We start from the raw sequence: 11,098 nt of genomic DNA on the forward strand, positions 1-11,098 counted from the left end.
TGAATTTGGCCTGAAACTTTGGGCCTAATTTTTTTTTGTTAATTAATGATAAACTGATTATTACTCATCAGGACTCACTAGACCATTAATTAGTATTTCATAAATTACTTCACACTGAAAACTAAAATTAAAATCCATAAATTTAATAAAAAAAGTCATTTTTTTCGGGTTTGGTTTTTTCTTCCGCTTTCAGTTATCAGTACATGCAAAGTCGAAATCGAACCAGAAATCTGTTTTTTGAAAAACGTAAAGCCAAACATCCATTTTGGGTTGGGTTCAGTTATTTCGGTTTCATCGGTTAGGGCCAAAAAGGGATCTGGTCATATAGCAATAAAACATAATCTAATTGACCCATTGATAAGTAAACGGGCCGAATTGCCACATCAACACTAATTGATACAAACAATAAAGAAGAAAGAATATTCTCCTTTGTTTGACTAATAATTTTTAAGCAACATTTTGTGTTCAGCAATAAAGCTGTCTTTTCTGTTTTTACAAAGGAACAAAACATTGAAATAACATCGCGGGACTCAAAGAAAACACAATCCCAGAAACAAAAACAGAAACAGCCAATCATAATAGAATCAAGGTAAGAACTTTCATTACAAATTTTTAATGAAGTATCTTTCTTCTTGTTACATTTTGCTAAATCTTGATTCATCTTGTTCTTAATTTGTTTAAAAATCAGTTCTTTTGATCCTCTAATGGGAGACTATGATAACATGATCAATGAAGGAAAACATACACCCCCTAAAGATTTTGTATGTCCAATAACAACCCATATATTTAATGATCCGGTTACTTTAGAAACGGGTCAAACGTACGAACGTAAAGCGATTCAACAATGGTTAGAAAGAGGAAACTCGACTTGTCCGATTACTCGACAAAAGCTTCACACCACTCAACTTCCTAAAACAAATTATATCCTCAAACATCTAATAGCCAGCTGGCAAGAACTGAATCCCACTAATTCCAATCAAGAAAACGAGCAGTTAGACATTGCTCCATTGACTTTGACTTCACCAGATGTTGAAACAGATGGAACAGTTAACAAACTGAGAGTTGCAATTACTAAACTGTGTACTTCTGAGGTGTTGAAAGAAGCAGAAACTGCAGTTTTCACAATTGAAAGATTTTGGCAAGAATCAAACGAATCGGGCCTGGAATTTGAAATTCAAGATATGCTTTCGCAACCACCTGTTATAAACGGGTTTATGGAAATTCTTTTCAGTTCAATCAACACTCGAGTTCTGATATCAACGGTTTTTCTCCTTTGTGAGCTCGGGTCAAGAAACGAAAATATGATCTCCACGTTAACGCGGGTTGAATCGGATGTCGAATGTGTGATTGCACTGTTTCAAAAAGGGTTGTTTGAAGCAGTTGTTTTGATTTATTTGTTGAAACCATCTGTGTCGACACTTGCTCAAGTGGAGTTAGTGGATTCTCTTTTGAGTGTTGTGAATAAGAATGAAAACGAGTTTTTTAAAATGTGTATGAAACCGAAAACAGCTGCAGTTTTGTTGTTGGGACAGATTGTCTCGAGTGGTGATGATGGTGCAGTGTTTGAAGTTGTTAGACGGGTGATCTCTGGGAAGGTATTCTTTGTTATTTTTGCTGTATTTGTTTTTCTTTTGCTTGCATATTTTAATTTTTTTGCTTGGATATTTTTTGGTATAATATATACACCTGATACACACTTTTTCATTTTAGAAGGTGATTGAATGCATTATTAGTAGTTTGGAATCTGAGTGGATTGAGGAGCGAATCACAGTCGTTCGTTTATTGTTGAAATGTATACAAGAAGATGGAAAATATAGGAATGTTATTGCTGATAAGGCTGAGCTGGCACCAGTTTTAGAGATTCTTGTTGGGACGAATGATCAAGATCGGTTTGAAATTGTTCAGTTTCTTTCTGAGTTAATTAAATTAAACAGGTATCTAAATTTTTAACTGTGCTATTATAGATATGGCAATTTCGATCCTTTTACGTATATGCCAAACTGTTGAATTAAAAAAATGTCTTACAAGTGTGCTTTTAATGCATAAAGACTCCTAAGTTAGTTTATCTAAAATATCAGATTTTCTTAAGTAATATAACCTCCAAATAATTTCTCGAACTTTTATGCGAGTGGGTTGATTTGGGTTATGTTTATCTTTAATGGGTCAAATCTGTAAAGATAAAAATATTAGCTAACAAAAGAAATGAATCATAGGTAACATACACTAAAAGCTCTTAAATCATTCTATTCAAAGAAGTTATATTATTGTTGTAATTTTTATTTTGTTAGCATATTTGAGAAAGTAACTATTTATGTAAAAAAATATATTTTTTGACAAAAACTGTTTTGTCCATATGAAAATACACCTCTATGATTTAGAAACATATATCTATGGTAATTTATGGCCCTTTTTAATTTTTTTTTTTATGTTTGTTATCACAGGAGAACATTCAACAATCAAATTCTGCATATCATAAAGGATGAAGGAACTTTTAGTACAATGCATACACTCCTTGTATATCTACAAACTGCTGAAATTGAACAACTGCCGGTTGTTGCTGGTCTCCTTCTCCAGCTAGACCTTTTGGTTTGACTCTCTCTCTCTCTCTCTCTCTCTCTCTATATATATATATATATATATATATATATATACAGGGAAAGGATCACGAGAGAACTCCTCCTCAGAGAGAGAACCAGAGAACTAATAAAGAAATATTTTTTAATTTAATAAAAAAAATATTTTTATCATTTTTTTTCTTTCATCCTTCTTATATGTTGTTACTCTTCACCATGAAAAATAAAAAAATAAAAAAATAAAAACTCGTTGTAGTGTGCATATGCAATACATCGTCTATTTTTTTAATGCATATGTGCATTAGTGTGTATTTTGATATGTGCAATAGTGTTGAATAGCATATATGTAATTGTTTGTATTGTATATGTGCAATAGTGTTATATTATATACAAAAATAAAAAAAATCGATATAGTGCAAATGTGCATTAGTGTTGTATTACATATATCCGTTAGTGCGTATTGCATACAATTATTAGTGTTGTATTTGCATATATTCAATAGTGTGTATTGTATAATGCAATTGTGTTGTATTATATGCAATAAAACACTATTGTATATATGCAATACGCATTAGTGCACATATGCACTACATCTACAGTTTTTTTTTTTATTATTTTTTTTTGTAGGAACAATATCATCTTATTAGAAGCAGGAAAGAAAAAAAATCACAAAATATTCTTTTTTAAAAAGTTAAAAATATTTTTTTATTAGTTCTCTAGTTCTCTCTTTAAGAGGAGTTCTCTCTAGATCCCGCCCCTATATGTGTGTGTGTGTGTGCGCGCGCGTATGTGCATGTACACACATACGTATGAATCTATAGAAGTAATTTGATTTAAATTAGAGACGGGTAAAATGAGCCGGTTAAGAATGGTTGAGTGAGAGGTCAAAAAAGTCATTTTTTATGGGTTGGGTTGACCCTAAACACTTTCTTTCCACATTTTTATATTGTTGGATTTTGATTAATATATTTTCATAACCGTTTTTAGATGGTTGGATGTTCATAATATAATATTCAACTTTTGTAAAACAACTTTTACATAACTAATGTATCAAACATTATTACATTAGTTATATCATTTCAATAAATAGTCACCTTTTTTGTATTTGTTTTTTGAAGAAAGTCAGTTAGGAAGTTTTACGCATTAAAAGTACACTTTGCACGTGTGCGGCCCCTATTCTTCTAAGCTACATTTTCTGTTTTATCCATTCAACCCAATAAACATAATCCGAATCAACCCATTCGTAAATGTTAAATATATATTAGATTATTAGTATTACAGTTTACTTATGTTTAGCCCACGGGCCTAAGTTAGGTCTCTTTAAGATTTGTTTCTGGTTTCCTATATATTAACGTTTCCCCCTCCATTTTAGTTACATAATTCAGTTTTAATGTAGTTCATTGCTTTTACATTAAGTAAACATATGGAAAATGTAACTCTATTTGTACACATTTTATTTCTGCAGACGGAACCAAGAAAGATGAGTATTTATAGAGAAGAAGCCATTGATACTCTTATATCATGTCTTAAAAATTCAAACTCCCCATCGGCTCAAATTGCAGCTTGTGAGACAATTTTAGCCCTTCAAGGGCGTTTTTCGTCTTTTGGCAAGCCCCTTATTCGCGCATGTCTTCTAAAAAACGCGGGACTTGATAAAAGTTACCGTTCTACAATAAGAAAAGAACAACTTGCAGCCGTTTCAGGAGAAATACAAGAAACTATGGTTAGTGCTTAAATGATTAGCTTTATATATATCCTTATAAAAGTATAAAATTTCATATATAATCTACCAGGTCTTGTAATATCATATCTACCCTCTCAAAACACTAAAACGTATCATATTCACCCATTGCGTCATAAATAAAATAGTTAATTACATAAATGATCTTTGTGGCTTGGCAAATAAGAGGTTTGAGGTCTAACTTTGAAAAGTAACATGTTTGGTATCTATGACTTTCAGTTTGTAACATATTTGGGGTTTATCACTAACTTTTGTTAAAAAGTCTTTTAAGGTTTACAATATGATGATTTTACGTTTTTAGTTAATTACACAAACAGCCCTTGCCCTTTATGTAATAACTTTAACCAAACAAACTATTGAACACGAATGATTAAACGAGATGGTTTTTTTTTTGTTCGTGTTCATTCATTAAGAAACTGAACATGTTTGTGCTTGTTTATGTTCGTTCGTTAACGGTATAAACGAGCGGTTCACGAACATAAACGAACGAGCATAACTGAAAATAGCCGAACGAACATAACTGACCTAAAAGCAGTTAAAAGTAATGTGAGAACAACGTGTTTGTCCTTAAAATTTATTAAAATTAGGCTACGTTGTAATGAGCCAAAAAGTTTTAAATGAATAATTTAACAAATAAACAAACGAAGTTAAGAAAATACAAACTAACGCACATATTTTAACAAACGTTCACGAACATAAATGAGTGAACGAGACTTGTTCATGTAAACCATTATAGAACTATGTTTTATATATGATTCTTTATTAACAGGAAGAAGAAGAAAAGGCTGCTGATGAATGGGAAAGAAGGACGGCTTCTGTTTTAGTGAGCCACTAGTTCGGTCTTATTTTTGAGGGTTTATCAGAAGGGCTAAAAAGCAATTATGCAGAAATATGTTCTTCATGTTTTGTGTGTGCAACATGGCTTGTACATATGCTCACCGTTCTTCCAGATACTGGAATTAAAGGGGCTGCTCGAATTTGTTTGCTTAATCGGTTCATATCAGTTTTTAAATCCGCAAAATATATAGAAGATAAAGCTCTTTCTGTGCTTGCTCTAAGAAGTTTCATCCATGATCCTGGTTAGTATCTATCAGTTTAAGGTTCCTTATGGGTAAAATGACCAAACTACCCTCATGTGCAAGGCACGTTAACAGAAAATCTAACGTCCGTTATTGGAAAGGATGTAAACTGTGACAGCATATGAACATAGAGGATGATGAATGTTATTTCCTTAGTTTACGGAAAGTGAAATTTGGTATATATATACTTAAAGGGTGAAAAATGTAATATACTCTAAAAACGAAGTTACAAGTTATAAGGAAATGTAGTTTATTCAGAATTCAAAACAATTGTAATAAACTGTAATTATTCAAAAAAATCAGACAATTATACTTTTGGTAATGTAATTCGTGTAAATTATATTTGAGGTTTTTTTTTTGTAATTATTTATAGAATTAGTTTCATACATTTACTTGTAAATTTCATAAAATCATATTCACCATTTCAAACCATCAATAAGATCATATATATTGATTCCATAGTAGATAAATAACATTAGTTACTTGTAACGCCCTTACCCTGAATAAACAAATGGGAAACGTTATTGTTATTTTGAATCGTCTCGACGATTAATGTTCTCTTTGTCTATTTACTGAAACATAGTGCTATTAGTAATTGATTTTTATCTTCTATTAAATGGACAAATATGAGATTTTTACTGTTTTCAAAATGCCATGATGATATCATGAGTTTTAAGTGATATATATGAAACTTTATAGATTTCACATTGTTATTTTACTGGATTTCAGATGGGCTGAGGGACATAAACCCTCACATGAAGGATATCTTGAAGGGTTTAAGAGAGTTCAAAAAGTCATCTACAGTTGCGTTTGAAATGCTTAAAGTACTTTCAGAAGGAAGTGAATCTAGTGCTGTGAGTTTATTATTTTGTAGCAAAATCTAAAAGCTAGAAGTATATAGCGTTGTCCTGCCTACGTGTGTAGCCAAGCTGAGCCGAGCCCCGTGATCAAGCTCGAGCTAGGCTTGTTTATTATTTATTAATTAATCTATATACATTTTTTTTATTTTTATATATTTTCTAATTATAGTTTGTATATATAACATAATGCATATTATTTATATTATTTGTTTTTTTAATCATAGTTACATGTATAATAATATCAAAGCTTTTTTTTATCGAAGTTTTATGTATAATAATTATAATAATAATAATAATTTAATATTTATCATACAATATATATTTAATATAATAAAATTGTTTATTAATAATAGGGGCTTGTATAGACTCGCGAGCCAGCTCGAGCTCGATAAGTGAAGTTGGGTCTCTGATCGTTTAAATTACGGGAGCTTGTGCTAGGCCCGTGAGTAGTTTTCATGCTCAAACTTGGCTCGGGTTCAGCTCGTTTATTATTTATTAAGTGATTTATATACATTTTCTAACTATTTTTGTATATAATTTAGTTGCACTTTCTATATATAACTTAATGTATATTATTTAGTTTCATTTATCACAACTTTATATATATCATAATAGTTATCATATAAATATATATCTGCTATAATAAAATTTTTATTAATAATAGGCTTATTTAGACTCGTGAGCCAGCTCGAGCTCGATAAGTGAAGCTCGGGTTCATTTATTAAACAAGCTTATTTGTAGGCACAAGCTTACGCTCAGCTCGTTTAAGATCGGCTTGATTCAAACTTTTAGCAAGCCAATCTTGAGTTGTTTACGAATGGCTCGGCTCATTTACGCCCCTAATCCTAGGTGCAATTTGTGTTAGGTTCTGATTGGTATAACCGAACCCAAACATGACCCGTTTACTTATTTAAATAGGTTAGTTAATGGGTTGGTCAGGGCTAACTAATTGTTATTTGTTGGTATCAGGATCTATGGAATCATAAAGAACTAGCCCAACAAGACTGCAGCTTAAATGGAGAAGTTTTAACACTTTTATGTTTTAAAGACAAGATTTTTTCAGGTCATTCAGATGGTACGATAAAGGTACTTCCTTTACCCTTTCTAGATCATACCCATTCTTAACATTTACAAGTACAACCCATTTACTAATGAACGGATCGATACGGGTTTTGCTTTATCTCAAATAAGTCAACTCACACAGTTGACTAAACGGTAATGTGTCAAACAGGTTGAAAGTCGCCCATAATCTATTTTTAATACATATTATGATACTATGATATAGTCAGTAATGATATTAATAATTACATTTTCTGTTTGGGTCTGATTTTTAACTAATATTGTGAAGGTTTGGACTGGTAAAGACAGTGTTCTTCATCTGCTTCAAGAGATCAGAGAACACTCAAAGGCAGTTACTAGTTTGACTGTTTTACAAGGCGGGGATACACTTTATAGCGGTTCACATGATAAAACTGTTCGGGTAATATACAAATCATTCATTTTTTTATCCCATTGCTTGTTTTGAAACTGATTATCTGATTATTGCGACTTCAACTCGTAAGCATCAATTTTACATTTTAATGTTTGGATACATAATTTCTAAGATAAGTCACATTCATACCTGATGCAACAAACCTGTTTTTTATGAAATTTTAAAAATTATAGTTAATTTACTCACTCTTTTTGTCTGTAATACTGTTAAAAGTTATAATTTCTGGAATTATATCGATAATTTTTTTTAATTACTTTGTTAACCAATAAGTTATTAAAAAGGATTAAATTTATAGTGTTAAGTTCAAATACAAACAGCTGTTAACACGTGAAGTGTAAGAACTAAGAAACATTAGAGTAATTATAACTACAGTATAGTTTTGAACAAGAGTAATAATAATTAGTCTAATTCATTTTTTGTATCTTAATAATTATTACACTGCAACAAATGTTTCTTACATCTCTCGCATTAGAAGCTATTTGTAGTTTTGTATCCGATCCCATCCCTAAATTCCATAATATCTTAAAACTGAAATGCGAACCATACCTAAGTTGAAATCCCAAAAACCATAGCTGAACAGTTTTCAAAAACTCAAAAACCAAAATTTTAGTTTCTGGTTAGGTTTGAGCCTCATACTAACCCATGCACACCCCTAATTCTCTACTCGTTTAATTTTTTCTTGCAATTTATGAATACTGATACTTTTTTTCTACAAATTAACTAGGGGTGGTCTATTAACAAGGAAATGATCCAATGTGAACAAGTGTATGATGTCAAAGATCATGTTAACAACCTGTTAGTTGCAAACAGCATTTCATGTTTTGTCCCTCAAGGTGCCGGAATCAAGGTACATTTTTATTTTTATTTTTATAATATGATTTTTTTTTCGTATACATACTTTCCAATTTAGTTACTTAAATTAATAAAGTAAAATTATTATCAGATTCATTCATGGAGTGGAACATCAAAGCAACTTAATCCTAGTAAATATGTCAAGTGTTTGGCCCTTGTTCATGGAAGATTGTATTCGGGATGTCAAGATAATAGCATTCAGGTGCATTTTCTTGTCTTTTCGTGTGCGCTGATCATATAGGCTGTTTGGATAACGGGTCAAAACAGGCTCAGGTTTAAATAGGTCACTTACAGCCCGTAGGCCTGTAAATGAACTGAACATTCAGTTAACAGTTCGTTAACCGTTCGGTGGGAAGTTCGTTTATGTTAGTTTCTTTAATAAATGAACAAACGAGTGAGCAGTTCTTGAACCATTTAGTGGGAAGTTCGTTTATGTTTGGTTCTTGAACACATGTATCATTTGTTCATTTATGTTCGTGAACGCTAGTTCATTTTAATTCGTTTATGTTCGTTAGTCTACTGCTAACAAACGAACATAAACGAACACGAATATGTTCATTTTCTTAATGAATGAACACGGACAAGAAAACCACGTTCGTGTCCAATCATTTGTTTGGTTAAAGTTATTACAAACACAAACACGAAAACCATGTTCACGTTCTTGTGTTTGTTCGGTCTATTTTTTATTGACTTGTTTGATCCCTAAAACAAAACTGTATCGTTTTTACAGGAGATCGATTTAGCAACGGGCACATTAAGTTCCATTCAAAGCGGGTCAAGAAAACTACTAGGAAAGTCATATCCAGTCAATGCCTTGGTTGTTCAAGACGGGCTTATATACTCAGCCAGCTCATCAATTGAAGGAACTGCATTAAAGGTGTAATCACTTGTTATTATTATTATCATTCTTTTGATCAAATATCAAAAGCTTTTGTTCATCATTTTTTTTTTCTTTTGAAGATATGGAATGCATCAAATCACACGTTAACTCATTCGGTGTCATTGGCAAGTGAAGTACGCGCAATGGTTATTAGCTCGGATATGATTTACATGGGTTGCAAAGGCGGGATTATAGAAGTATGGTGTAAAAAGAAGTTAAGTAGAAAAGAAATACTACAAACTGGTACAAATTGTAAAGTGATTTGCATGGGTCTAGATAGCAATGAAGATTATTTAGTGGTTGGAACCTCTGATGGCAAAATCCAGGTAAAAAATATATATCAGAATGGTCAAATTTGTCATTTTTTTTTTAAATATTAGTGAAAAAAGAATTGAGTCAAATGTGTAATGTATTTCAATGTGTACACCTAGAGTTTGCACGGTTTGGTTTTGGATCAGTTGTTCAGTTGTGTCATTTGAGCTTGAAACTTTCGGGCAGAAAAACTTTTTCCCAAAATAATAAAATTGGGACTAATTTATTTTGTTAATTAATAACTAATTGATTATTACACATTTGGCTAAAATATTTGAGTCACTATTTATTAAATTGTTATAATTAAATTACTTTAAATAAAATCTAAAAAATGAAAATCTAAAAATCGGTTTGGTTTCTTCTTTTTTTATTACATACAAAGCCAAAACCTAAGCGTAGGTTGGGTTTTTACAATATATAAAACCAAACTGTCGGTTCTTGGTGTAGTTCGGTTTTGCTGGATTAGTTTTTTCCGGTTTTATGCACACCCTTGTAATTTTTTATTTTTTTTCTTGTTCAATAATAAAAATTTTAATTTTTATTTGTATTTAACACAGACCGAGCTACATCTGGATAATGGGTAAGCGAGCAACAAGCTGCGCCGCTATCCTCTTTTTAATAATAAAGATTATTTATTTGATAATGTAGTTTTGATAATCATATGCAACACATAATAAGTTGCAAATGAATTTGTTTGTTTTGTAGGCATGGGGAGTGAGTTAAAAGATCTTCTTGTAGATTATGGACCATAGGATGATAAATATGAAGACCTGTTTGACTGATTTTTCACAAAGGTTCAGAAATAACTAAAGTGAGTATTTTTATTTTTTATTTAAGAAAACGATATAATCAATACGTGTATAGGTTCTAATTATTTTAATGAGCTCCCTCGTCACCTCGTGTCGCATCCGGTTATGGCTAGTTTAAGTGATTTAGAGCCTTCGGGATGGTTTACAAGTTTTGTGTTTGAATATATTGTTTTGTATAGTGTTAGTATTGTATCGATAAACGGCCAAACGGGTGGCCAAAAATGTTGCCTTTAGGTCTCTAGAACAATCATTATGTTACTAAATATATTGTTGTATCTGTATTCATGATTCTTTGTAATGTTGTGTAGAAACTAACACATGAAATGTGTTGTGGTGCTCTTTAAGGATCTTAAAAAAAGGAAGTGTCTCTTCTTGAATTCTTCCATTCATTTGTGGAATTGTGGTTGAAGGCATATATGGGGGTTATTTGGAATGTTTTATTTATTTATTTTTTTTTATCTTAAACGAACCAAATAATAAAATTAGAACATAAAACTGAA

General features: G+C 31.3%; 1 pseudogene across 1 annotated transcript; it reads left to right on the plus strand.

The window, feature by feature from the left end:
• Nucleotides 1-34: 34 nt before the first annotated feature.
• Nucleotides 35-10,556, plus strand: LOC143568660 (putative E3 ubiquitin-protein ligase LIN-1; annotated as a pseudogene). Its single transcript, XR_013141606.1, has 14 exons — nt 35-589; nt 689-1,595; nt 1,714-1,934; nt 2,442-2,586; nt 4,039-4,296; nt 5,084-5,393; nt 6,123-6,247; nt 7,223-7,339; nt 7,602-7,733; nt 8,470-8,592; nt 8,689-8,799; nt 9,328-9,474; nt 9,558-9,803; nt 10,495-10,556. The product of XR_013141606.1 is annotated as a putative E3 ubiquitin-protein ligase LIN-1 (transcript).
• The last annotated feature ends 542 nt before the right edge of the window (nt 10,557-11,098 follow it).

Source organism: Bidens hawaiensis, unplaced genomic scaffold (assembly GCF_021521415.1).
Source record: "Bidens hawaiensis isolate Kalapana, Puna unplaced genomic scaffold, B.hawaiensis_p1.1 tig00024041_1, whole genome shotgun sequence".
In the NCBI taxonomy this organism is placed as follows: domain Eukaryota; kingdom Viridiplantae; phylum Streptophyta; class Magnoliopsida; order Asterales; family Asteraceae; genus Bidens; species Bidens hawaiensis.